Below are 26,489 nucleotides of genomic sequence, written 5' to 3'. Positions count from 1 at the left end.
TCAAAGGTGACTTTAGAATGTACACTAAGAAGAACTTGGAATGGATGTCCTATTCTAGACAATGACAATTATCAATGACAATTATTATTCAAATCTAAACTCTTAGAAAAGTGTAACTATGGTCTATTTATAAGAATATAAATGGAATTGGATTTCCTTGGGGGAAAATTAATTTACAATTATCTGGCCAGATTTGGTTTGCTAGAATTAAGACATGGGCATTTTATTTTCTTTCTGGTTTATGTTTTAGAATCTTGGCACTAAGCCATTCCTGAGAATGGATATTGACATTTATGAAAATCATAGGATTCAGTTTGATTCAGCAATCTCCTATTAAAATGTTTCCAAGACTTCAAATATATAATATAAATAAATGAGTGAAGAAATAATGCCATGTTTCCAATAAATATTAATTGACAGTGTTAATGGTTCCCAGCAGAATTCAAATAGATTAGAAAAGAAAAAAAATAAAGTCAGTATGGTTTTAAGACCAAAGCAAGAGTTTAAGGAATCTAAAACTTATTTTTAACTGACTTTGATTAGTTACCTTGATTCAATCATCTTAATCTTTTCACCTTATCATTTCCTCTGCCAATTGGACTTAATGGCAACACATGTTAATAAATAATACCAACCTTTTGTGATCTAAAATTTTAACGTGCAGACAGCAATATAAGAGTCTCAAAGAAAACTATTTCTATTACAGAAAATATATTTTCAAATCCATAATTTTTGTGTACCCATTATTAGTGTTAGATTGAGCACAAGGAACGAAAACAAAGGTGAAGGTCACAGTGCCTTTGAATAGTCTAATGTATGTGAAGTGGTTTAAATGGGCAACAAACTGGCTTAATTCAAATCTCCTGTTAAATGGAAATCTGTGATTTTATAAACAAGGCAACATGTACCTTTATATTCTCTAATATACACATTTTTAAAGTTAATTGATAGTGTAAACTATATTTCACCTACCGAAAAGAGGATTTTAAGTTCCTATTTAGAAACAAAAAGGTAAATCCATAGATCATATTATAAAATAAAAGTGTTCAAAAATATTATTCAGAAGCATAGTTTTGAAAGTGACTTTGGTATTAAATAAGTTAAGTACTCTCCTTTTATAGAAGCTGATATCTATAGAAATTACTTATGTGTCTTCTCCAAGGATGCAGAATTTGTTAGTGGTTGAAGAGTAGCCAGAACCCAGGCTTCCAACCTTCTAAATTGTGATTATGTTATTTATTACATATCATTAAAATATGACTGAAAAATCTTGACTCTTGAAATATTCTGGAAGAACTTTATGAAACCAAATTCAATTTCATATTGAACCAGAGGGAAGAACTTTAAAGTATTTTATAATTCAGACTATCTAGACCATTTCAGGTTCTCTACATACTCATGTTTGTAGCAGGGAGTTACTGTTTGTATTACCTTTTTTTCTTTATACTTCTAAAAACCAGTTTCCAAATAATGGATTTCTGATGTAATTGGGAGAAAGTCTAATTTTTTATAAATGAGTATTATACGGCCATTTGCTTATTACAAGACCTCGTCTTGAGTTTCTTGCCTTATCTCTTAACATTGTCTCTTTCAAACCATTCACACTAAACATCAGAGGCTAATTCTTTTGTGTTCTACCACCCCATTACTCAGACTGTCCATTGGCTTATAATGTCCTCTATGTCCTCTTTTCCTGAATAGCTTTTGAAACCTGAGCTTAGATATTGCTTCCCCCGGAGAAACCTTTCCTGGATATCCCTGACCTGGGGAATGATTTCCTTCTTCATATGCTCTCTCACATTTCGTATATACACCCTAATATTTCTATATAGTGTTACAGTTGCCTGCTTATTATCCCTTTTACCTACTAGATGGTACATTCTTGTGCCATGTTCACTCTTATATTTTCAGCAATTGGCTCAGCACATAGTAGGAGCAAAATAAGATTTTTGTATGTATGTATGTATTTATGTATGTATTTATTTATATTTTTGAGGTTGGGGGGCAAAGGGAGAGGTAGAGAGAGAATCGTAAGCAGGCTCCACACCCAGCACAGAGCCTGCTGAGGGCTTGATCTTGCAACCCTGAGATGACTCAAGCTGAAATCAAGAGTCACACACTCACTGACTGAGCCACCCAGATGCTCCTATTTTTATTACATAAAAAAATTAAGATGTCAACATTATTTTTATGGGAATATTATTATATTTTAGAGGAGGATTATTTTCTTTCTAGTATTATCTATATGAAATATGAGTCAGTACTGTACATTATTGAAACATATTTTTAGTGTAAAAAATAAAAGACATCTAAAACATTGAGAGAATTATGTAAAGCATCAGATATTTAAAACATGAAGAGGGAAATAGATATGTAAAGAATCAAGAGGGATATTTGGTATTGTATCATGGGAGAATTTTTATACAATCCCTGAACCATCTGAAAAACTTCATTTATATTCATGGTTAGAATGTACATTTTTATTTTGGATTCAGCATTTGTCTGACAGCACTCATAAGGAAAAGGAGTGGAAAGAGAAGTATACTTCACATAGTAATTATTTCTGCTTCTATCAGAAGATCATTTCTACTATGGGCTACTAAGAAATACTGAAGTTGAAAGCTACCTTAGAATTATTGTACTCGACTCAATCCACAAGATTGAGTACAAGAATTATTGTACTCAAGTCAAAAACAAGAACTGGAAGCTAAGTCTCCTATCTCCCATGCTTGGGCATTGCATAGCCTACCACATACAACAATAGTAATAATGTTTTTAGTGTCTTAGGCCTCACAAATCTATTCACCCACATGGAAGGATCTTGATTTTTACAGTTAGTGTAAAGAAGTAAGTCTAGGTGTTTGTTCCTAGATTGGAAATATCCTTGGAAGATGGATATAGTTCTCCTTTGAGACCCTGGTTAAGAAAAGCTGTGTTAAGAAGATATGACTTTCTGACTTTTATTTAATACTAGGCTTAGTGTAAGTAATCTTGGTATTCATTTATTAACTCACTTCTTTATAATGAACCTGCTGTATACAGAGCTTATATTAGGTGCTATGGGGTATGTAATGACAGAGAGAAGATCTTTTACACAATTAAAGTTATTTCTGGCTAGTGTAGAGTAAGCACTTGTTAATTCAGAGTCCGTGTCATTCTATAATTTTGATATCTCCTATTGAATATAAGTTAATTTCCATAAACATGACATACACATTTCTCTATTAAAATATTAAACACATACCCTACTGCATGTGGCTTATTCCTTGAGTTGATTTTTAGGTTGTTGGCAGTTAACACATACATTGTCATGATAGGACTATTTGTATAAATTTTCATTTAGTTGCTAATTCATTAAAAGTGCGTATAAGACACTAAAAGCCAGATACTGTTTTATTTAAGGGATTTATACTTTCATTTTTTTAAAGGTTTTACTTTTTTATTCATGAGAGACACAGAGAGAGGCAGAGACATAGGCAGAAGGGAAAAGCAGGCTCCCTGCAGGGAGCCTGATATGGGACTCAATCCCAGGACCCCTGGGGATCATGCACTGAGCTGAAGGCAGACGGTCAACCACTGAGCCACCCAGGCATCCCAGGGATTATACTTTCCCACACTTTAACCATTGAATGAAAGTAAATTAATAGCTGACTACGTGTAAGGTAGAAAATAAACATAGAAATAAATGTTTTGGGGGTTTGTAGCTCAGAGGATTTCTTTCTTTCTTTCTTTCTTTCTTTCTTTCTTTCTTCTTTCTTTCTTTCTTTCTTTCTTTCTTTCTTTTTCTTCTTTCAAGAAAGAGTGAATTTGAACTGGGCCACGAAGTATGACAAAACTCTGGGTATTTAATTCGATAAACATTTACTGAGTGCTGCCAGGTAGAACAGTGACTCATGTCATAACACCAAATTATGTTTCTTGGGAAACTAAATCTCTTTCCGCCTCAGTTTTTGGAAGTGTAAACTGGGGATAACAGTCAATGCTGCCTCACAGGTTGCTGTAAAGTGTAAAATCTTATGTGGCATGAGGATCTCAGCTCTATGCCTGACACATAGAATTCAGTGAACATTTGTGTTTGTTTTTATTACCTTTCACTCTTGTATGTATAGGGACAAGACAAACAAAAACAATCCAGTTTTAAGGATCAACAGGAGCCCTAAGAATGGCCTGCAGGCTTAAACAGTGTCATAATATAGCAAAAGAAGGTCCCAGCATGGGGCAGGAAAAACATATATAAGTAGTAAAAGAAGCAGGTATAAGACAGGGAAAGTAAATGAGGGTAAGAGAAGAAAAGACACATTGTGGAGAATATGCTTATAGAACTCAAATAGTGGCTTGTATTAATAAATGAGATTATAGGTGTGTACCAGTTGATTGCCCCCATTAAGTATCTTTACCCCTTATTAATGTCAATAACTATTTTTTTAATGTCAATAACTATTAAAGTATGAAAGTTTTAAAGCTCCTGATATAAAGTGAACTTTTCTAAAGGCTGCTGCTGCTGAGAGCCAAATCATTACATTAATGCAAAATCATATATTGCCTACAGAATAGGGCTGCAATTTCTTAACATGATATATAAATTCCTCTAAAATCTATTCTAACACCTGATCTAAAAAAACATATTTATTTTGAGAATGCCAAAGGTCTTCTTTGTATTGGGATGACTATTGAAAAATGGATTTAGAAGGAAGGAAATATTAGAAAGATATTGAGGATCAACTAAATGCAATCCATGTCTTTCATATACATTATCTCATTTCAACGCTTACATAACCCTCTAAGGGAAACTTCCATCACAGTTCCACTTTGGAGATTAAAAACATGGATGTTTTGAAAGATTACAGGAATTTGAGTTCAGTTATTTTAGCTATCAGTCCAGTGCTCACACAAATTCCTTCCGTAGTACTTGTGAATCAAACAAGTTGGCAACTTCATCATCTACGCAAATTCAAATTCAATTGGGGCAGTGTGTGACCTTAGATATTGTCAGCAGAAATAGCACAAGTCTGCTGCCGAGAAGAGAGATAATCATTAACATCAGTGAAGATGGCTAAATTCAGCTGGTTTCAACATTTCCTTATCTACGTGGTGATTGAGATAAGAAAAAGTCTTGTTTGTTGGAACACATTAATATTGAGTCCTTCTCAAATCCTGGGCCAGCAGCAGTAGATTAACAAATGTGAACTAGGATAGAGAATGGACCAATAAAACTGGTTGGTGAGTGGCAGATGCAGGAGGCAGCAAAGGAGACAGACTGGAGAAAGAAATCGAAACCACGGAAAAGAGACAGAATGATCTAACACAAAACAAAAAGAAATGTGGATATATTCCAGAAACTAAAGAACCATTGCTAACCTGTATAGGGAAGGTATAATCTTGTTTACACAAAACAGTGCTCTAACCTAACCAACGTGCCCTCTGAGAATCCAAATAGTAATGGGGATTTAACTGGGCATCTAATCCTCTCAGGTATCCAGTGGAGTTTGTAATGGCCTGGGGAAAGAAAAGAGATTTTCATCTGCATATCTCAGAGTTTAAGCTCAAGTCCATAAATAAAAATTGGGACAAGAAAAGGTTCATGGTCTTGAAAGACCCGTGCACACTATAAAACAGGAGGTCAGGGAGAGGGAGGGAGGGAGAGAAGGAGACGAAGAAAGAGGAGTGTGGGGGCAGGTGAATGAAGATGAAGAGCAATGGAGAAACATGAAGTTAATAAGAATGGTAATGGTTAACAGTCCACACTCCTTTCAGCTTTTGCAGTACTTTTTGTATCCATTTACCAGAGCTAATGTAGTGTAATACAGATTGAGGCAATGAGGATTGGCTTTATTGATTTCTAGTTACAAATGCAGACCAGCTTATTTTATTTATGTCTGTTAATTTCCTTATCTATAATTTGGTGTAATTATTTTACATCCATTTTACTGCTTTAATTTTTGAGAATTAAGCCCGGCCTATGTATATAATATACATGGAGCCAAAAAGGCAAATGCGAAATGGCACATGCTATTTTCTTTTTATTCCTTTACATGTTGTAGAGTAGATATCCTGAATATAAAATAAAATGAAGTTGAAGGAAGAAAATTACTTCAGTGGTATACATAATTAATGTTTGTAAACTAGTGGAGGAAACATTTACTTTTGACCAAATAAAAGAGGCAGGGATTGGTGGGGAAAACCCCACCTGAGTGGACTTCAACATCTGGGGAAATGAGAGGATAAACATTCCTTGTGTGAGTGGAGGCACAGAGGTGATTCAGAGAGGAAGGAGAGACAGAGCTAGTGATTATGTTTGCCAAGTGACAGGGTGGGTAAAAAGACACATATGGAAATGAGGCTGAAAAATTGGCTTACAAACAGATGAGGGAGATGAATAACAGGCTGGGTAGTTAGACTTAACTATGTAGAGAGAGGGGAGACTTTTCAGATTCCTGAGGAAATGCATCACTTTAGTGGAAGTGTTCTTTAAGAAAAGTTATATGTCACATATGATAATTTAGAGATGGCAGTGGGCATGGGAAATTTTGAAGAATAGTTATTCATTCAGAGGTATTTGCTTAAGTTGAGGAGAAAAGTACTGTTTGTTTGTTAATGTTTTAATGTATTTTGCAATACAGGTTCATGAAGAGCCTAAAAGAATAAAATCAATTATTCCCTATATATTATTTCCATGTATTGTTACCACATTCTGAATTGTTTTCTGCTAAAACATCTAATATGTAATGGAATAAAACTAAACAACAAATAGATAAAAACTTATGCAGTAAAGATATTTCTTTTTCTTTCAAGATTTTATTTAAATTTAAGTTAGTTAACATAGTGTGTAGTATTAGTTTTAGGGGTAGAATTTAATGATTCATCAGTTGCATATAACACCCAGTGCTCATTCCATCAAGTGCCCTCCTTAATGCCCATCACCCAGTTATCCCATCCCCTCACCAAGCTCCCCTCCAACAACCCTCAGTTTGTTCCCTATAGTTAAGAGTCTCATAGTTTGCCTCCCTGTTTTTCTTATTTTATTTTTCCTTTCATTCCCCTATGTTCATCTATTTTGTTTCTTAAATTCCACATATGAGTGAAATAATATAATAATTGTCTTTCTCTGATTGATTTCACTTAGCATTATACCCTCTTGTTCCATCCACGTTGTTGCATATGGCAAGATTTCATTCTTTTTGATGGCCGAGTAATATTCCATTGTATATGTATATACCAGATCTCATTTATCTATGTAGTAAAAGTATTTATAAATGTAACTTTATTTGCTTTATATTGGGAGAATATAAGTGTGGGCAGATTAACTAAGTAATCTAATAAATGTGCAATCAGAGGGGACCCCACCATGACATTTGACTCTAACATCTAACTGTGTCTGCCTAGAAATTATAATGTTACACTGGCAGTTTCTGTAAGATGATTCTTATAAATCCTTCTTTCAGTTCCTTCTTATTTCTTCTTTACTATTGAAACTAACTGGTCTTTGTGTTTCAATGTCTATCCATCCCATTTCCAATCCATCCTCCACTCTGCTAAAAAGATTGTTCCCATGGCATGCAACTTCCCTCTTTCTCCTATCCTTTCTCATCAAAAGAATGCCTTCCATTACTTGTAGATTAGGTGTAAGGAAGCTAATACTTATCATGGGATTATAATATGAATTTGGATAAAAGATGATGCCAAAGAGTATTCATTTGGTAAGAGACTGTAACACAGTTGGCATAACTCAAAGTCTCAGTATTATACCTTAAACTGCTATTAACTGCAGCAAATTGATGCAAATTAAAATCAAAACCTGTTCTCAAATGTGTCTCTCAATCTTTTGTGTTAGCTCTAGCATTTCACCATGTCTTAGCAACATTTATATAGCCCTTTATCTTAAATTGTTTAAGAATGCATGTTAAAACTTGAAAAAATGAAAATGGTGATTTTAGGTAATTATTGCACAATGCCATTATCTAAAGAGAATTGGGTTAACACAAACCTTAGTAATAGTTTCTCTAAAATTGAGACTACAGTTTTCTTATCAAAGAAAACATTTGTAGTTATTTCAAAATAGACTATCTGCATGTAATAACATAAGATGGTTAGAAGACATACATATTAGAAGAAATGAAATTATGATTTTTCAGATATTTCCTTAAAACTCTGAATCAACTGAAACTATAAAAACTTTTAAATAAATTAAATACTATCAACAATTGGATAGAAAATGCATAAGAGTAAAAATATTTTTACCTACTTTCAACAGAAAAATATCTCAACACTAACGAGGACATGTGTAAAACTCCTATTAAGAGAACACATTTTAAATTTGGGGGGTGAATTTGGAACATCTGCGTGGTACAGTTGGTTAAGTATCTAACACTTGGTTTCGGTTCAGATCATGATCTCAGGGCTGTGAGATGGAGCTCCATATTGGACTCCTTGCTCACAGTAGAGTCTGCCAGAGATTCTTTCTTCCTCTCCCTCTGTGTCCCTACCCCCACTCTCTCTCTTTCTCTAAAACAAATAAATCTTTAAAAAAAATTGGGAGGAATTCAGTAAAGAATGGGAAGAATGAATCTTATAAAGATATTATTGATTCTCAAAATTACATATATATATACACCATTCAAAGCACCTATTTTGGATTATGTGTATTTGGGAAGATTTATATATTTTATTTATTTTTAAAGATTTATTTATTTGAGAGAGAGAGAGAGAGAGAAAGTGAATCAGAGGAGGGGCAGAGGGAGAGGGAGAGAGAATCTTCAAGCAGACTCCCCACAGAGTCTGCTGGAGCCCAAGTGGGGGCTTGATCCCAGGACCCTGAGATCATGATCCGAGCAGAAATCAAGAATCAGTTACTTAACTGACTGAGCCACTCAAGTGCCCCAAGATTTATATGTTTTAAAGATTTGCAATGAGTACAGACTACCATACCATGTATTTTAAAAATGTACGAAATCTGTTGTATACCTGAAATAATATAACATTTTGTGTCAACTATACTTCAGTAGAAAAATGAAGATATATGAAATCTAAAACATGACACCCTCCTGCAGAAAAATACAGATATATAGGTTCTAATTTAGTATATGATAAAGATAGATTTTTAAATCTCTGAGAAAATGATAGCTTATGCAACAATTGGTGGTGAGACAAAAAGCCTAAATTATACCAATTTATTTTTAGGAAATAATCATAGATATAAACAAAGATTTAGAAATAAAAATGTTAATTTCAGTTCCCTTTGGAGAAATGGGAGCTGACTTAAATGTCTAAAACAAAGGACTAGTTAAATAAATTACATGCTCATAGAATAAAATTATGTATTAAAAATAATGCAATAGAAATATATATGTAATATGTGAATAGATTTGTAACATATTTAATTTGATAAAACACAAAATTATATATACCATATGATTTACTTATAATTTGTTTCTAAAAGAATCAAACCCAATAACTTAACAGCTGTTATTGGTATATAGTAAGAATTTCTAGGTCATATTTAATTTTTATGGTTATCTTTTGTATCTGTATTTTTAAAGCTCAGATTGTTGAAACGAATATTATTTTTTACATAGAAAAAGACAATGAGAATTATACAATATAAGGATTTATTCAAATCATATGCCTGTACAAATTATCATCTTAATAAAAATTCTATTTTCGAAGTTATTTGTCCCTCTGCTTTTATTTTGGGCATTGCTGTGAAGACTTTTTCCTCCAACACCAAATTGATAGCTGCTGCTGGCTGTTTGCTTTACCCCTCACAGATCCTCAGTGTCTGATACAGTCACTTACAGGCTGCAGAACATCCATAAGTGTTGAAAGGCACAATTCCTTGAGAACCTGACTTTTTAGTAAAGTTTTTCAAGAAATGTCCTTTGTTTTCTTTTTCTTACCTCTTCCTTTTTTAAATTTTCCCCTCCCTTCAGATACTCTTTCTCTGGAGCGTTGAGAAAATTGCATTTTTCCCCCCTGCAAAGTGCCCTTGACAGAAGAGTGAAGTCACAGGACCCGAAGTATGGCAGCATCTATCTGCTGCAGCCCCTGATCATTTATGGCAGAATTTACCTGCTATTAGATTCTCCTTGCATTCTAGGTGATGATTTGGTAAAATCCAAGCATGGACATAGTGAAGACATTTCTTTCTCCTTGAGTTTGAGATGAGGATGAGAAGTTCTATTTTCCTTCAGGATGATCTTTATGTTAAGGATGAACAGGGTGCTAAGAAGTTTTCCTGGGTCCAGTCCCTTTGTCTCAGTCCAATATCTTGCTCGCTTGGGTTCTAGCCTTGAAGCCCAACCTCCCTGGTAAAGATCTCTGACCCTTCAAGTAGAGTTTGTTGTTGTTTTCTTTTATTTTCCTATTTTCTCTTCCCTGTAAAATTTCTATTAGCTCTTTTGTTGGTTACAACTAAGCTCAATTTCTCTAGTCTAACTCAAACCCCTATCAGAGTATTTGTCCTTTCAGCTAGTAGAACCTACTGAGTTGTGTTTTTGTGCTTGGAAGGGCTCTAAAATCCTTTGCTCACCACTTTGAGAATGAATCCCTGAAAGGTAGAGCTCAAACACCCATCCAGTGATTGCTTAGTTTCCTTGAGGCCTCTCTCTATATAAGGACAAAAAGTTTATTTGCTTTTTGTTATTTTGGCCCTGTTAGCATGACCTACAGCTAAGTTTGCCTGTTTGGATAAGAACAGTCTATATCCTCAAGTCCTCAAATTCCCTTGACTGAAAGATAGTCCTTTATTGATGCTATGGATCCTAAATGTGTACAGATCACTCTATGCAAAACTTTTATGTCATATTTGAAATAAGTAATTTCCATTCCTGAAAAATTGTATAATCCATGAATTACATAGTTATATATAGTTCCTTAAGCTAAAATACTGAAAATTAATTCTACAAGGCCTGCTTCTCTTAACCTTTCTCATTCAGTCAACTGCTGAATCTGGCCAAAATTGTCTAATATATTTCAAGTGCATCCACCTTATTCTAGCCTTAATTCCATGATGGTGATTGATTTTGGGGTTATTTTCATTTTTATTTTTGCAATGGTCTTATAACTAGTCTTGTTTACTCCAGTATCTCCAGTATTTCCAACTTCGATGCATATTCAATATTGACACCAACATAATAATTTTATATTATATTGTATCTTTGTTTCAGTGATGTGGAATTTATTCTTTTGTGTAAGTGCATAGTTTTTAAAAAACTTTATTTTCATAGTAGGTGTAATTAAATTTCAATTGTGGATTTAAACAAAAAACATTTGTTGCTATATAATTGTATATAGCAATCTATTATCACACTATTTCTATGGTTATCTGTTGTATTGTTTTCTCTTTGGTTTCTTCTTTCATTTCTTAAATTGGTTTTTGAGTCTTTGTTTTTTTTCTTTGTTAACAGACAAAATTGGAAATGCTTTAACTATTTTTTTTGGGAAACCTTGTGATTACTTTCAGTGTTGTGTTATTTATTCTGCTGTCTTATTTATTTCTGATTTTTCTTTGTTATATCCTTCCTCTACTAAATTTCAGCTAACTTTATTCTTTTTTTCTAGTTCCTTGTGGTATAATGTTATTAATTTGAACTTTTTTTTCTTAATAAAAGCATTTATAGCATAAATTTCACTCTAATATTTGCTTTTGCTGCATCCCATAGGATTTGGAATACTGCATTTTCTTTTCTTTGAGATGTATTTTGATTAGCCATTTGATTTCTTACTTGGCCCATTGCTTGTGCAGTAGTGTGTTGTTTAATATTTACATATTAAATATTTAATATTTAAGTTGAAAAATAAAACAAAAATCATTAAAGAAATAAAATTTTTTAGTCATGATAAGTCTGCTACTACTTATAGGAAGGAATATCTTTGAAACCATTTTCACACTCATGTTTGCATTTATTCTCAGAGGTTAGATTAATGATAGACAATGTTACAACAAGTTCCTTACAAATCAACTTAATTCATAAAATTTAGCCCTTTAGAAGATAAAGAGAGTAAGATAATATAGATAAATCATTTATTTTATAAATGGAAAAATAAAAGTTCACAAACGGAATTATTGCCTCTAGTTTGTCATTCATTAAGATTTATAAACTCCCTGAGGTCAGGAACTGCATTTTGTTGGACATTTTCACCACTTAGTCCAAAACTTATTCACATTTGCTGGATGAATGAAGAAATCAAGATCTGGATAATACTAGAATCTTAGATATGCAGATAAATGCTATCCACCAATACTAGGAACCATTTATTAAGGACTTCTCTGAGTGATTGGATGATAGGCAGATTCTATTTACATTACATATATTATTTTGAAAATTATGCTTAAAATGATTATCTTTTTTAGTTCTATGTTGATAGGTACTATTATAACTCTCTCCATTTTACAGGTTGAGAAAGTGAGGCACAGAGAGATTCAGTCCCTTCCTGCAAAGGTCACACAAAGGAAGTGATAGAATTGAATTCGAATCCCAGTAATCAAAGACTAGAACTTCTATTCAAAGTCAATATTGCACCCCAAATATGTTCAGAGCTGTGCAATAAAAGGTCTCCTACTGTGGAAGATTAGAGCACCCATCGAATTATGTTTTATTCTTGACATAAATAGAAAATTGAGGGGTTTTAAGGTCAACCTCTTATAAGTTCTAACATGAGGAACAAAATTAATTTCATGGAAATTAAATAATTCCAGAAACCATGCCTAAAACTGAGATGATATTGCTTTTCATCAAAAGATTGTAGAGCAGTTCACTTTACCACTAAAAATCTATCTTTTCTAAGTGAGAAAGCCAAATAGAAGTGATGACTTTTCAGCTGAATTAATTTTTATTTCATACTTTTAATTTTGTCCTTTAGAAAAAAAGTAAGAGTAAAACATTCACTTTACCTGGAACAATTTATAGTTGCATTTAATTTTGAATGGAGAGCTAAGATGAAGGGATAGATAAAAATTTAATTTTTCTGACTTCGATGTTTCCTATTGGGAGTATTTAGCAATACCATTTCACATTCAGATTTCTCTGACTTTAAAATTATTTTTAGCAGAGATTTATTTACCAAGGGTAGAGTAGGTTTTGCAACAATAATTTAAATAATTGAATGCAGGAGGACTAAAATCACCTCCAAATGTAACATAGAACATTCGCAGAAGAATGTCTTTTGGAAACCTGGTAAGAATGCATTTCTTCAAATGAAATATTTAGTGTGCCTAATCAAAGAAACAGAGATTTAAAAATAAGTAATGCAAGACATCCAGAAAAGTGATGCTTAGCACTTAGAAGGGTGAGTGACAGACATATAAACAGAATGCACAGCTGGAAGACATGAGTTTGAGTATGTACGCTTAGACTTTGCGTTGGCTGTGTGACTTTTCTGAATCTCAGTTTTGTATCAGTAAATAAGATTTTGTCTGATATGGATTAAACAAGTAATGATTTCTAAAAGGTTAATTAGGTCAATATAAATTAGAAAACTGTATGTCTAGAATTTTCCATATCCATGAAATTTCCCCTTTCTTCTTGCTACTTGATAACTTCTGCCATATAAAGTTCATATTGGAATCTCAATAGATACTAGAACAAGCAGATAATGTGCCTTAGGATGTTTCCTTTTTTCCTCTTTGAGTTTTCAAATAAAATACTTTAAAATTACTTAATTAAGAGTGCTGATATGAAAGCTAAATATGTGTTTACCAAAATTTCTGAACCATAACACTGTCTTGGCCTATTTGTCTTCAATTTACATTTGAAACTGAGTCACTAAGAGGCTTGAAGTAGTTTCTTATTAAGGTTGACAAATGTAAAAAAAAAATGAAGTTAGAAGAGATTCCCTTTTTGTCAGTCATGACCTTTTGCTGTCTGATTTAGTCTGAGAGCTTTCCAGCAGAAGTGCCTACTCCATCCTCAAGAGGCCTGTGCGTCTATGTAAAGTCATTTATTTCTGAATGCACTTGCCTCCTTTCATGTCTGGAGGGGACCATCTTTCCTCTGGCCCCAGTGAGTGTGATTTAATTCTTTTTGGATAGCTCTTTGTTTAAACCTCAGCGGAATACTATAAGGAGCAATATTGAGGCTCTAACTCAATAGAATATTTTCACAGGCTTCTGCAAAACATTGCCCCTTGGTGTAGAGTATTGTTAGCCTTTTACTCTGAGAGTTTTTTAGATGTATGTAACAAGTTATAGGTGTTCAATGAATATATGTACTGCCAAATTGATCCTGTATATTTTCCATCTCTATTCTTTTTGATGCCTTAGATAATAAATTCCATATAATGTTTAGTAACCTTTTGTTGAGTCCAATAGAACCAAACATATATATTGACCATTTATATATTAGTCTGAAAACACCAGTTTAACTGGAAATGTAGCTTAATTTCACATATACTTCCATTTAACATCATTCTTTGAGTCCTAACTATGTGACAGGAATTATGTTAATCATTCAAGGAAAAATAATATAAAATGAGATATTATTTCAGTGTAAGATGATCATACTAGATGAGCTAAGAACTAAGCCCACTCACGTAATGATTATGTAATATGCAATATATGATAATGCCAGTGAAGTAATGTCTCTTTTGATATATTCAAGAAAAAAAAAAGTGGAAACAGGAGATGGTGGTAGAGCTGTGTCTAGAAAGCTGTCTATACTGGACTAAGGCCTTCACCTTTTAGGTGAGCAACAAGTAATGGCAAAGGCATCTGGTTGTAAAAGAAGTTGGCATATTGGGAAACCAGTTGATAAAAGTTTCTTGGGCTGAATACATGGACAGAGCATTTAGGGAATTAGATTAGATCTGGAAGATTAAGACCTGTGAATAGGCTTCATTTATAAACTAAGCATGTGTGTGTGTGTGTTTTGAAGAGGGAGATACTAACAAATGATAACTCTGTTATTTCTAAACAAGATGGTTCTGAATGAGGAAATCATGGCAGTACACAGAGAACATAGAAGGCAATCATAATTTTTTAGGTGTGATACCATAAAAGTCAAACTGAAAATTTTAAATTAGTAGCAGTAAAAAACTGAGATGAAAAAATAAAATAAACTTTTTTTTCTTAAATGACCCAGAGCAGTGGTTCTCAGACCAGTGGCATCAAATAAAGAAGTACAGAAACTGAAACTCTGTCAGGGGGAGGGGAGGTAGCAGTTTGTATCATATTAAGCCCCCCAGATGATTCTTACATATTTGTAAGTTTGAGAATTATTGGCTGAAATTTTGCAATGAATTGTAAGAGTTTCTCTTTCTGTGTCATTCAAATGCTCATCCACTATATGTTTATTAAAATGAGTCATTGACTCTAAGATACTACAGGTTTTAAGATTCACTGCTATTTGATGTATCATTAAAAATGTTGCCAATTAAGCCAATTCATGCCATCAATTTTAAGATATATCCCAAGTATTCGGAAGTGTTAAAAAATAAAAATATACATCTTAGAATTTATAAAACATGTGTTCACTGCCAGAAAATCATACTGAATAAAAAAGGTGATTTTCACAGATACATCAACCTGTTCCTATGCCTATTCTAATCAAACTTTGAACCATAACTACATATATTATTTTTTATATTCTGTAAAATATTATATATTATATAATATATATTATATAAAATATAATTTTCTTTAATTATGTTTTAAACTCGACTTCATATTTCTTTTCATTAATAGGTTATCTGAATCTAAATTGTTGGAATCTGCTTCTATTTTTCCCACACAAGTAAAAAGGATAGAGATGTTTAGGGTATTAATATTTAGTTATTGGTAATAACTAGTTACATTTTTTAGAACTGAGAAACATTTTGGGGGAGAAAAGGCAAGTTTCCTTTTCCATAGATATCTTCCATACCCCACCATCAGTGTATCTCTCCAGTTACTAGAGACACAATTGAGAAGAAAACATGATACACCTATATTTCCGGCGCTCCCACAAAGTCTGTCAGTGATCTTTGAGGTATTTGGAAATGTTCAGGTCACATAAAATTTTGCAAGCACATCTGTCTCCTGAAAATTTTGCTCTTACTCTCTCCCTATGGGAGAATATGTCTCTTTTGGTATATTCAAGAAAAAAAAAAGTGGAAACAGGAGATGGTGGTAGAGCTGTGTCTAGAAAGCTGTCTATACTGGACTAAAGGCCTGCATCCTATACACATCTTTTCCTCATAGTTTTCTCTTATTAACTCCTGAGCTTTGCTCTTTTTCTATATTTAATTTGTTTGTCTCTTATATTCTATATACATATACATATATATATATATGTAAAACACTAGTTATATATATATGTAAAACACTAGTTATCTCGCTCGTGAGTGAGATTATGGAATACTTTCACAATTGCTAATTCATCACAGAGATTGGGTAGTTAAGAGATGTTAAAAAGTTGAAAGATGTTAATCAAAACCAAAACAACATTGTTTTAGTATAGGTATATATATAAAAATAAAGGTAGAGTTACTTATTCTCTGAGAATCACTTTTATCCATTACAAGATGGGGAAAGTGATTTCTTCACTTCTTTTTCTTAAGCTTGCCTTGAACAAAAGAAAACCCCTGAAACCAACCAACCAATCAAAAAGCAAAACCAACCAACCAACCAACCAACCAAAAAGCAAAACAACTTATATATGTTAAAGAACTGTGAGATACAATCAATATCATTATCATTCAACAGGAACTAGACTAAATGGTTGCTTGAGTTGAGTTACACACACATGCACACAGTTGCTCCTGGTGGTGACATATTTTATTTGGGGTGGTAGATTTACTTTAAAGCATAGTCTTCTATACTAATTTTGGTGTGAAGTCCCACACCTGCCATTTATAAACATTCTGAATCTGGTGAGTCCCTTAACCTCTCTAAAGCCCAGTTTCTCATCTGTAAAATAGTAATAGTACTAGAATATCTGCTATAGGAGGTTACTGAGAATTAAATAAGATATTAACATCATTACTATATTGTCATTAAAGTCCTTAGGTTTAGTTTAATGCCATGGCTGTTAGAAACTGTGCATTTGGTGGAAAGCACAATGTATAACATTTGGCAACTATCTGCTATACCTTGGCTGGAGCTCTAGGTGTTTGAAAAATTATTTTATTGGGTGCTCACAATAAATCTGTACTTTGCCTATTAATGTCTTTATTTTATGGATGAGCAAACCAAAGCACAGAGAGTGTAACTCTCTTGTCAAGGTCAGAAGGCCTATAATTGGAAGAGAAAGGAATGGAACACCAGTCATTATGACTTCAAGGCCCTTGCCTTTTTCACAATGTACCCTGATTGAGGGACAACATAAAAGGGACTTGATTTGTTAGTCAAGGATCTGCTACTATAATTACTTTCCATGGTTTTATTTTTGTATTTGTCTGAGCTTCTTTCATACTAAACTCAGAAATGTTTCTAAAGAAAGAGAAAGCTTGGTCCTAATATTGCTCATACATACCATGGAAGGAAGCCTTTTTCTGCATAGGAATGGTAATTTTATTTCTGCCCTTAAAATGAGAAATAGGTCAACCTACTTACTTATTGCATTGCTTAAATCATCTTCTGGGGTTTTGGCAGTTTAAGGCTTATAGGTCTTTTCTTGGCTATCTTCCTCTAAATCTCTTAAGGGATCATAGATATTCTATGCATATCCAATCAAATATTTATTAAAGAATATATAATATAACTGTAAATTTATTGTAACATTTTTCTTCTAAGGAGTTCAGAACCCTATGGCATAAATTACCTCATTTATCTTCATATACATTCCCAAGGGAAGAGCTTGGTAGTATTATCAGCTCAGATTAAAAATAAATGGGCAAGTATAAGCCAGTTGTTCAGTTAGTCAGTCTATCATCAGGATTGACAGAGTTTTCACTATTTGCAGGTAACTCTGCTGGAAGCAGTAGCCATGCTGTGTTCAGGGGAGCAACATGTCATAACAAGGCTAGTCTGGATGGAAAACTGAAAGGGCTCAGGGGTGCCTCAGTTCACACTTCTCTGGTTAACTGCTTATTTGCCCAGGTAGTGACTAAACAATAACTTAGGTCCTTGACTCCTATTGGCCATTGTTCTCTGTCAGACCACCTCATGCTTCAAGGCTCAGATGAGTCATTTTATCTGTAAAGCCTTTTATTTGATTAGTTTGGGGTAAATAAAATTCCAGAATGTATCTATTTAATATATTTATCACAAGGGTTCAACTGAAACCTTGATTTAAAAAAACAAAAAACAAAAATGACACCACAGCTTAAGATACAGTTCTATACAGACATAAAGGAAAGGACAGACCATCTAAGGAAGAGTTCAAGAGACAACACAAGGAGAGAAGCTGGACAAGTTAGGATTCTTGGCTGGAGACCTGCTTTGAGTAGGTTTCTTACAGATACTTTTTAAAGGTTGTGGGGCTTTTTTCCCCCAGAATTCAGCACCTTGTGTGTTCAAAGGGTTATCAGTGTTGGGCTCTCCTAGCAGGCTCCAGATGGATAGCAGGATGGTCCTGATAGTTATGTAGGGTAGACCACTTGTCCTCCAAGATGTCTAGGTAGATGTCACCCTGGGTGTGCATGTTGGAATGGTAGCAGGATGCGAGGAACTATACCATGGATGGGTTTTAAGGGTAGCCACCAGGGAACTCCAGGGAGAGATTATACCTCAGATCTTCATATACTGTGCCAGCTGCTCCATGGATGATCCCTATCCATTTGAAAATGTTGTCTGATTCAGGGAATTTGTAAATTCCTTTGTTGCCAGACATCATGATGATTATCAGCTCCTACTGTAGCCTCCTGCCCATCGAGTGGGCAGTGCTCTGGCTGGGCTTGGCTCCTTTGTGGGTGGTGGCAATGCTGGTAGAGGCTGGGTCACGATTCTGAGAAGCCAACTGGGAGGTGATGGCAGGGACATGGGAACATAGGAAGCATGACTGCAAGTATTGGGCTGTGGGCCCGCCTGTCCACTTGTAAGGCTTTGCCTTCTCAGCAATGACTCATGCCTGTGTCTAGACTTGTGACAATTAGATGTAGGGAATATATTCTAGACAATATTTGAATGAATGAATGTATTTTGTACACATGATCTCTAAAAGGCCAAGAGTTTATGTAGGGCAAGAACTGTGTTATGTTTCTCTCTGAATCCTCATCGCAGATGACAAAGCCTGGCACAAAATAGGCAATTAAAATCAGTTTAGTAAATAACACAGAGAACTAGAATGCATATTTAAAATGTGAGTATCAGACTGTAAACCTCTTGTTTCAGATTCTTGTTGCCTCTAGTTTCTATTTAATCACATTCATCAGTTGGTTGATTTTCCACTTCAAATGGCATCCTTCAAATGTTATTTTTGAACCTTACTTTCACCTTCTATAAAAAGAGGAGAATGATATTTATTTGTTCTTTATAGGATGCTGTGGGAAACAAATAGAATGAAGTGTAGGTATTAGTTTTCCAGGGCCGCTATAACAAAGTACCACAACCTGCCAGCTTAAACAACAAAAATTTATTTCCTCATAGTTCTGGAGACTAGAATTCTAAGATCAAGGTGTCAACAGAGTTGATTTCTTCTAAAATATCTTTCCTTGGCTTTTAAATGACCATCATCTCCATCTTTTTTCCCATGATCTTTTCTCTGTGCATGACCGTGGCCTTGTCTCCTCTTCCTAAGGACGTAATATCCCAGGATATTACGTTAGACCCTACCCTTAGAACCTCATTTTATCTTAATTACCTTTTTAAAGACTCTATCTCCAAATACTGTCACATTTTGAAGTACTAGAGGTTAGGGCTTCAACATATGAATTTTGTGAGGATACAATTCAGCCCGTAACAGTATATAAAAGGTCCAGTATGATACCCAGCATGTCTCTGTCATTTTACTCATGGAATTATTATTACTATCAGTTTTAGTCAAAGATTTCCAATAGATCACAAAATGGCTTTACTTCTTCCTGTTAAATTGCTCCTTTGGTCTCTTGCTCTGCTTGCTTGAAAAGAAAAATAATGTGTAGACAGAGCACAAGCAATTCTAGCATGAAGTGCAAGGCAGGGGGAGAAAGATGAAGAATTATCCTGAAGGAAGGAATCTTCTGAGCTCATTTACAGATTTAGCAAGAGCTTGTCATAACTAGAAAAACAGATGACTGAGACCAAAAAGGTGATGCTATAAATGGTGCAAATATTTTAAGAAGAAAAATGAAAGTACGTGGAGGTATGTTTGGCATTCAGGAAAAGTGACAGTGAGTCAGGATACCAAGCATGAAAGGTATTAAAAAGGAACATTTCCATGAAAACCTGGCAGTCAAATTTGACGGGAAAAGAGTCATTAGCCACATGTCAACCTGTGATGAGTTTCAGAGCCATCTTTCATGCAGTCATCTTCCATTCAGTCCCTGCTGTCCGTTCTAACTTCTCTCCATTCCTCTAATTTTCTTTTGCTTTTTTCCACAAAAATGAATTGCATCCTTACTGCACAATAGACATTGTCTGAATACAGTGGCATAGATAAAGGTGAATAATGTCCTCAGAGCAATTAATGTATGTGTATATATATTCTGGTTGTTTGTGGTAGTTACAGGAGGTCATCACAAATGCTGAAGTAGTGAATACTGAACTGTTTTTCCTAGGAGAAATACACCACACACCTATACATACCCACAGGTACATGGCACATAGATTTTAACCTTAAATCCTAGAAATAACTCAGACTGGTACATTCTATTTTCTTAACCTTTTGAAAGAAAAAAGGTTCAGAAGTCTTAGGTTTCTTGCTTGAGGCCATCCTGCTAACAGATGCCATAGATAATTGTAATTTAAACCCCATCCATCCAGAGCTGGAGCTTCATATACTACAGTACACTTCTCTGTACCCTCTCCATTTTATGGTTATATAAATATAAATATATAAATATGTATAAATATATGTGTATATTTATAGAGAGAGAAGGAGGAAGAAAGAGATGACCATATATATCCATATATATGGATATCTATATATATCACTTTATATATAATATATACATATATGGTATACTTTTATATCTGTCTATATGTCAGATACATAAATGACTAAGCAGCAATGTAAAAATTGATAGGCAAAAGCTAAAAGATCTAAGATTCAGGGATTTTATTGAAAATACTTCCAGTAGTCTACACAGAAGAGTGTTTATCCATACCTCCATGTATAAGATCTCTCTTTTTATGAGCCTAGAACAATTCTAGGCCTTTAGTAAAATTATTTCTTATAATAATCTTATAAAAGTGACAATACAATCTTCATTGTAATGGTAGACAACTAGAACTCAGGAAAGTAAACTTGTTAGAGACTTCACAGCCAATAAATAGTAGAGTTGAGATTTGAACCTAGGTCTCTGTGACTCCAGTAATCCAGACCAGTGCCCCTCATGACCTTCTAAAGCAGATGTAGAATATCATGTTCTCAGCTGAGATCTCTTCCTCCTACCTCTGACTCAAACAGCCTCATTTGAAATAACAAGGAATGGCAATTGGAAAAACCAGAAATTTAAGAGGACAAAATGAGTGTTGTTAGGAAGGCAAAAGCAGAGAATGAGTGCAAAGTAGGCAGCTAAGTATGTCTACTTAAACATAAATATCAAAGGAGAAAGAGTTTACAGAGGAGGTATTTCTGAGAGGCATGTTTTGAAAGACAAAGGAAATGAAGTCATTTGGCCAATAAAAAAGAATGGCTAGCAGATAGAACATTTAGGGCAAGAAGGCAGGGAGTGAGACAGTCTTCATGGAAGCTGAGCTATAGGGCAATGGATGTGCAAGAGCATGTACAACCGGCTGTTCTTGGCTTGTTGGGGTCTGAGAGTGAGGTAACACATAGAGAAATGTGGTCAGTATGGAGAAAGCAGGTGGATACAAATTGATTTTGAATGTTAGGATACTGGGTTTGGATATTTTCTCAAAACAGTAAGTTACAATATTTTTTTTTTAATTTTTTTTTTTATTTATTTATGATAGTCACAGAGAGAGAGAGAGAGAGAGAGGCAGAGACACAGGCAGAGGGAGAAGCAGGCTCCATGCACCGGGAGCCTGACATGGGATTCGATCCCGGGTCTCCAGGATCGCGCCCTGGGCCAAAGGCAGGCGCCAAACTGCTGCGCCACCCAGGGATCCCAGTAAGTTACAATATTATATGAATTTTAAAGTGAGAAAACGAAGTTCCAACTGCCAGAGTTTAAATGATTTACCTGAGGAATTCTTATTCAGAAGTATAGGAAAAGAAAATAAGATAAAAGCAGAGAGGGAGGCAAATCATAAGAGACTCTTAACTATAGGAAAGAATTGCTGGAGGGTAGCAGGGGATGGTGTTAGTGGGTGATGGGCTTAATTAAGGAGGGCACTTGATGTAATGAGCACTGGGTATATAAGAATTATATGCAATGGATGAATCACTAAATTCTACCCCTGAAACTAATAATACGCTGTATTTTAACTAAATTGAATTTAAATAAAAAATAAAATAAAAATATATGGGAGAAGGTACAGAGCTCTGAATCTAGATCTCAAATTCTACTGTAGAATGTATTTAGCAATAATACTAACAGACTCTTTTTTTTTTTAGATTCTTACTTCAATACAAAAAGGAAATTTATATTTTATCTTAGTGTTAACCACAAAAATTCCAAGTATTTATTAGGATCTGTTGACTATAAATTATATATGTCATTTCCATAATTGCTTTGCAATGCCATGAATAGGGAAGAAATTAATAAAATAAAATAACATAAAATAGACTACAAAGAAAGCTTCAATTTTGGGATCCCTGGGTAGCTCAGCAGTTTAGCACCTGCTTTTGGCCCAGGGCATGATCCCAGAGTCCCAGGTTCGAGTCCCACATTGGGCTCCCTCCATGGAGCCTGCTTCTCCCTCTGCCTATGTCTCTGCGCCTCTCTCTCTCTCTGTCTCTCTCTCTCTGTGTCTCTCATGAATAAATAAATAAAATCTTTTAAAAAAAAGAAAGCTTCAATTTTCATAAAGTTGGAATTGCAACATTTTTTAACCTAAAAATGTAAAATGTTGTTTCTCCTGGGACTATCTCTGCATTGTCATTACTGTGTTGTCTTGTTTTGCTTTGATTTTCCCATTTTCTCAGTCATGGTGAAATTCTTTCAGCAATACTTGAGGCACTAGTACTTACATACTAGTGAAGACATTCCCAGGCCTTAAAGAGCACACAGGCAAAAACCAGTACAAATGAACCTGGGGGATACATGGGCTACCATACACATGTATTGCACTAAGTACGGAAAGTTTTGATATGCCCAAAATGTCATATCTGAAGTTAGGAGGAAGAAAGTCTTATACTTTCTATAAGACACTCTGTTGCAATCTCACCTGGATAATCCATCTGTGTGTCATCACCCCTGTAACATTTAGAGCTCTGTGCTGAGCTGAGGGTGATGAGCTGGCTAAGCACTCCTAGAATCATAGCTGCTTGCTTGGGAATTCTCTCTAGTATAAACATTAGTTAGAAATTACTATGAATAAATCAAAGGGAATGAACAAATAGTATTTCATCCTGAAATATGTCCATTGCTTTATTGCTTTCCTTATTTAAATGGTGACCTTTTGTCAGAATATTGTTTAATAAATAAGTCAGTTTTGAGGACATAGATGGTTCACTGGTACAGGGTAGATGCAAGCCTGGCTATCAAGTAACTGAAGAGTTAGGCCCCAATTTCCTGTATTTATTTATTTATATATGCTTTATATTGTTAAAAACAACATGGATGTTAAGAAAAATGCCTAGGTTTGAATTTTGACTTGCTGCTTGCTGGTTGTGTAATGTTTGGCCTCAGATCTCTGAGCCTGTTTTCTCAACTGTAAAAGGGAAGCACCAGTGCCTACTTTAAGCTATAAAGATTATATGGGCATATATATCATTTTAAACTTATTACCAGTTGTACTTGTTTTTCAACTACTCTAGTAACAACAAAAATATGCTATTGTCACAAAGTACAACATTTTATATAGTCAAATTTAAGATACCTAATTCACTGGTTTAGAAACTTGTAGTTTAAATATACCACATTCACAAAATTCAACATACTGAAGTTTTTAGATCAGAATCAAGCATATGTACACTAGATATTTTTTAAATTAATAGACTTTTATTTTTAGAGCAGTTCTAGGTTTATAGTAAATTGAGCAGCTCCCCACAATTTTCTCTATTATTAAAATTTCACATGGAGTAGTGCATTTGTTAAGACTGAGGAACCAATGCTGATACATTGTTATTAACTAAAATCAATAGTTCTACTAGAGGTTCTTTGGAAAGAAAGACTCTGGCTGTTGTGGGTCACTGAAAGTCAGGATGAACCTGAGTTTGCATGTAATTCTCTGACTTACCCTGCTGCTGAATCAGATGGTGCCAAGGGATATAATGCAAACTCAAACTCAGAGACAGCTAATGAGTAAGTATTACATTCGTAGGAATACAAGTAATGAGAAGGAATAATTTCCTCTACTGAAATATTTTCATGCTTTAATAATTCATTTAATTAATAGTGACACAGTACTTACTTTATGCCTGGCACCCTGCTTGGAATAGAAAAGATAAGGACTGAAGAGCCGTTGGTTAATTACCTACAAGGGATCAAAAAACTTTTTGGTAGAACACACTGACAAACAGAGTATTACAAAGTATTAAAACAATGGCAAGGTCAGGCTGTGCCTAGGATACTAGGAGCACACAAAAGTAGGGCAGCTGGGGGAGAGGAGGAATCATTTTTTTCGTCCTCTTCTTCTTCATCCCCCTCCTCTCCCCTTTCTTTTCCTCCTCTTCTTTCTTCTTCCCCTGCTCCCTTGGGACTTCTTGAGTTCCAGTGATGTAATTTTGAGGTCTGGAGGGCCTTTGATTCCTACCAAGTCTGTAGTAAACACAATTGTTTTTATGATTAATTCTCTGCCTAAATCCCATTCCTTTTTCTGATCCCTATTTGCCTTGCAGGTTTCTAAATCATTTTTGTGTCTCTACCCAAAGTAAAATCTCTTTGGAGGACAACCATGTATCCCACACATTGTATCTTCAGTGCTCTGCAAAGGGCTCTGCCCTTAACTAGTGTTCAATAAATATATAGCGGATAAACATAGCATGGTATGTTAAAATATGTTACTGAATTTATAACTATGTCCACACAAGTTAACTGAATTAAGTGATTCTATTTAACTCCAAGCAGGAAAATCTTTGGAATAAAGTGGCACCCTATCATAGTCATAAAAACATCTGTAAAACTCATTCATTTAAGCTTTTTTGAAGCAGTGGAAGATGATAGTTTAACTTTATAGAAGGGAAGAGAGTCTGTATGTACACCTACACTGCATTCTGATACATTCCCTGAAACATAATGCCTACATCAGGTAAAAGCTTAATGTCCAGTGATTCTACTGAATAATAGGAAAACCACTGTTCAGGGTAATGAGAGAACTGGACTCTAGCCCTCAGGTCACCATTAGATAGCTGTGGAGTCATAGATGGGTTGCCTAACCTCTGGATGTGAATTTTCTCCTCAGTACTACTAAGATTCATTCAGTGTTCTCTATGGTTATTTTCTACTCTACAGGAAAAAATCATGATTATTGTCTTCCTAAAAGCTTTCCAATGTACCTAAATAAGACAAAGAAAATTAATTTCTTTAGCTTTTTGGAGATTGAATTAATTATTCAGTTAATTCCTTGTAATGTTGAACTGTTATATACATTTTAAGACAAAAGATTCTGATAACTTTAAAGCATTTACTGCCCTAACCTAATACTAGTGAATATTTGGTCCCCCTCTTGTACCTGGGGCTGAGCTTGCACCTTGAATATGGCATAAGCGTAGAATATACAAGGAGATATCTTCCTATTGCCCATGGCCATCCTTCTATGAGAGTCATATGGGACCAAGTTCTTTCCCTGTTTAGAATCCTTTGATGACTCTTTCCTTATAATGGTTACTTTGCAAGCAATGCTGTATACTGTCCTGGTGAGGTCTTCCTCCATGTGAAAATGAATAAACTGATTTGTCCTTATTCAGATAAGTTCGGGAAGTTCTCTATATCTTTCTTGGAGACTCTCAATGTACACTAACTTATGAGAGGCTTTGAGAAGTCCTGAAGTTCAGAAACCTGCATTGTTTCCCAATAGTTTTTGTTTCCTACTTCTTCCTTACCATCAGAACTCTGGTTCCATAAAATAAATATCTTCCATATTTATGCATAAAATGGATAAATACTTATCTTTTGCTACTTCCTTTAACCTAGGAGTTGGCTAAATATGCCAGTCCTGGCCAATGAAACCTAAGCATAATTTATGGGTAGAGCTTCTGGACAGAATATTCTTGAAAGAAGGACCTCCTTTGTTGGCATGCTCCCTCTATTTTCTTTCTTTTTTCTGTCTTGGACATAGACGTGACACATAAATAGCCATCTTGTGACAATGAGCATGCAATAGAATTGTTGGGATGGTAGAACAGAAAGATAGAAGGGTCCTGCGTCCT

The 26,489-nt window shown here is 34.5% G+C and overlaps 1 pseudogene; it reads right to left on the bottom strand.

Moving 5' to 3' along the window:
- Window positions 1-18,426: 18,426 nt before the first annotated feature.
- LOC129506593 (ubiquitin-conjugating enzyme E2 C-like) lies at window positions 18,427-25,870 on the bottom strand (annotated as a pseudogene).
- Between the last annotated feature and the right edge of the window lie 619 nt (window positions 25,871-26,489).

Source organism: Nyctereutes procyonoides, unplaced genomic scaffold, assembly GCF_905146905.1.
Source record: "Nyctereutes procyonoides isolate TBG_1078 unplaced genomic scaffold, NYPRO_anot_genome, whole genome shotgun sequence".
Classification (NCBI taxonomy): Eukaryota; Metazoa; Chordata; class Mammalia; order Carnivora; family Canidae; genus Nyctereutes; species Nyctereutes procyonoides.
This window is presented reverse-complemented; position numbering and strand designations above follow the sequence as displayed.